Source organism: Macrobrachium rosenbergii, chromosome 7 (assembly GCF_040412425.1).
Source record: "Macrobrachium rosenbergii isolate ZJJX-2024 chromosome 7, ASM4041242v1, whole genome shotgun sequence".
NCBI lineage: Eukaryota > Metazoa > Arthropoda > Malacostraca > Decapoda > Palaemonidae > Macrobrachium > Macrobrachium rosenbergii.
In genome coordinates, this window is record NC_089747.1 from 41,634,790 (window position 1) to 41,638,571 (window position 3,782).

Here is a 3,782-nt window from a genome sequence, read left to right on the forward strand (position 1 = left end):
TGTACAGCCGCTATAGCGTATAATCAAGGCAACCGAAAATAGATCTGCCTTTTGGTGGTCTTAGTATAATGCTGCATGAGCCACGGCCCAAGAAACTTTAATCACCGCCCGGTGGTGGTCTATCCTATTTCGTTGCCAGAAGCACGATTATGGCTGAACTGTAACCTTAAGTAAAATAAAAACTACCGAGGCTAGAGGGCTGCAATTTGATATGTTTGATGACTGGAGGGTGGATGATCAACATACCAATTTGCAGCCCTCTAGCCTCAGTAGTTTTTAAGGTCTGAAGGCGGACAGAATAAAGGGCGGACGGACAGGAGAAGCCGGCACAATAGTTTTATTTTACAGAAAACTAAAAGTACTTAAAAATAATCTGACATATTGATAAATTACTTCATATCTGAAATCAGTCAAAAATTTTCAAGATATACCCGAAGAAATAATGTAAAAATCGATTTAAATATTAAAAAAAGAAAACAATTAGAAACATGAATAGTTAACAGAGTTAAAATTGATAAAAAAAGAGATAAATAAAAAAATCAACTTCTTTCAAAACACGAACAGTTTCAGTTTCCAAAATTTAAATCGGTGCGCATTATTAGAAAAGCTGCTAAACCAATAGCAATTTCGACTGCGAAAATATGCTATAATTGAAGATTCCAGCTGCAGTAAAACCTTGAACTTTAAATTCTGTCGCGGAGATAATTGGACGCCGACTGAAATGATCTCATTTCAAATCGCCCAATTTTATAACAACGTCGCTTAATCTTGACAAACTTAATTTCATATTGCTGAGCTTAAATAAATAATTCAGCATTACTGCTTTTTAGTTTTCTGTAAAAGAAAACTATTGTGCCGGCTTTGGCTGTCCATCCGCACTGTATACTGTCCGCACTTTTTTTTTCTGTCCGCACTTTTTCTGTCCGCACTTTTTCTGTCCGCCCTCAGATCTTAAAAACTACTGAGGCTAGAGGGCTGCAAATTGGTATGTTGATCATCCACCCTCCAATCATCAAACATGCCAAATTGCAGCCCTCTAGCCTCAGTAGTTTTTATTTTATTTAAGGTTAAGCTTAGCCATAATCGTGCTTCTGGCAACGATACAGAACAGGCCACCAACGGGCCGTGGTTAAAGTTTCATGGGTCGCAGCTCATGCAGCATTATACCGAGACCACCGAAAGATAGATCTGTTTTCGGCGGCCTTGATTATACGCTGTAGATGCTGTGCAGAAAACTCGATTGCGCCGAAGAAACTTCGGCGCATATTTTACATGTTTCTTAATGATCTCTTAACAGTCCCACTTGCCATTATATCACTTAATCCTAATTGCTAAACTTTGGCGCTATTTACATAAATAACTCAATTTCGATTAACTGCAGGGATAGCTATTAAAGTGACCTTAATTATTTTCGTTATCAAGTGTTGACACAATGAACGATTATGGATCAAAATAACTCGATTCTTATTCAGGGGAGCAAATTTTTCATAAAGGTTAAATATTGACAGAACTTTCTGTTAACTGACATATGGCTAACCGATTTCGTTTGTTGCAGTAAGCTCTCATTTTCATCAGAATAACTTACAAAATGTTTATGTAAACATAATAACCAGTAATTTTCATCAGAATAACTTACTTAATATTTATTTATGTAAAAACAATAACCTGAATTTTCATCAGAAAAACTTACTCAATATTTATTTATGTAAAAATAATAACTCGTAATTTTCATCAGAATAACTTCCTAAATATTTATGTTGAAACAATAACCCGTAATTTTCATCAGTATAACTTACTTAATATTTATGTAGAAACAATAACCTGTAATTTTCATCAGAATAACTTACTTAATATTTATCTATGTTAAAACAATAAACCGTAATTTTCATCAGAATAACTTACTAAAAGGTCATTCTGTTCAAGTACGAATTTTGGAAAATTAACTATTCACATTTCATAATGACTTAGCCCTTTGTTGGCCGAGTTGGTTGAGCTTCAGACCGTCATTCGATGGGCCGGAGTTCGATTAATGAAATTCATTTCTCGCTATAATGTGGTTCATTTTTCCCGTTGCTAAGTAACCAATGGTTCTTAGCCACGTAAAAATAAAGTGTAATCCTTCCCAGCCCTAGGAGAGCTTAATCAATTCGACCTATCTTACTTTAATTGTTCATTGACTTATTCATTTTCCCTATTTAATTGATAATTTGGAAAAACAAATTCCGCAGTAGTATGTACGTAGTATATTGGTATATATACAGTACAGCTTTCAGGATGAAGAGGCCAACTGACCAAGTTGGTAAAAGAATCCTGTATATAGCAATATCCTATATACATACTACTGTGGACTTTATTTTTCCATTTCAGATCTCGAGAATTAATCGTTAGTTTTTATGTCTCAAATTTAAAGGTATTTACTTTTTGTGTAAATGTGGAATTTCTGATAAAATACAATGCTTCAACTAAACACATTTTTTATATGAATACATTACATTTGTTGAACTAATTCATAACTTACTTTTGAGTGAAGTAACGCACTTTTTGTTGAAAAGGTACTTTTAAGGTGAAAATGACTAAATTTGGGTGTAAATACCTTCGTTTCTGAGGGAGGAGAGCTGATTTTTTAGTTTTCTGCAAAAGAAAACTATTGTGCCGGCTTTGCTGTCCGTCCGCACTTTATTCTGTCCGCAGTTTTTTCTGTCCACACTCTTTCTGTCCGCCCTCAGATCTTAAAAACTGCTCAGGCTAGAGGGCTGCAAACTGGTATGTTGATCGCCCACCCTCCAATCATCAAACATACCAAATTGCAGCTCTCTAGCCTTAGTAGTTTTGATTTTTTTTAAGGTTAAAGTTAGCCATAATCGTGCGTCTGGCAACGATATAGGCCAGGCCACCACCGGGCCGTGGTTAAAATTTTATGGGTCGCGGGTCATACAGCATTATACCGAGACCACCAAAAGATAGATCTATTTTTGGTGGCCTTGAAGATACGCAGTAGCGGCTGTACAGAAAACTCGATTGCACCTAAGAAACTTCGAAGCATTTTATGCTAATAATAAACCACAGTCAGTTTATATTATGAACTTAAAATGTTCTGAGATAATTACTAAACTTTTAATAAAATAATCTAATTTCTGTTTCTATTTTCCCTAAAATAAATTAATATCTATTTATGGGTATAAATTTCATTTACACAACATGGGTTTCCGATGAATAACTGAATTTTTAATTGAATTATCAGTATTTTCATTGGCATACCGTCTTTCAATAAATAATTTTAAGCATCGGTTTTTCATAAAGGTAAAAAAATAATAACACTTTAGTCAATTTCTTCACTGTTTCTATTATATACATATATTTATAAATAGACATAGATTATATATGTATATATATATATATATATATATATATATATATATATATATATATGTATGTAATAAAATATATATATATATATATATATATATATATATATATATATATATATAGATAGATAGATATATAGATATAATAAAATTTATATCTTAGTTTAACCAGACCACTGAGCTAATTAACAGCTCTCCTAGGGCTGGCCCGAAGGATTAGATTTATTTTACGTGGCAAAGAACCAACTGGTTACCTAGCAATGGGACCTCCAGCTTATTGTGGAATCCGAACCACATTATGACGAGAAATGAATGTCTATCACCAGAAATAAATTCCTCTACTTCTTCATTGGCCGGTCGGAGAGTCGAACGCTGAGCCAACACCGTGCTAGCCGAGAGCTCTACCCACCCTCCCAA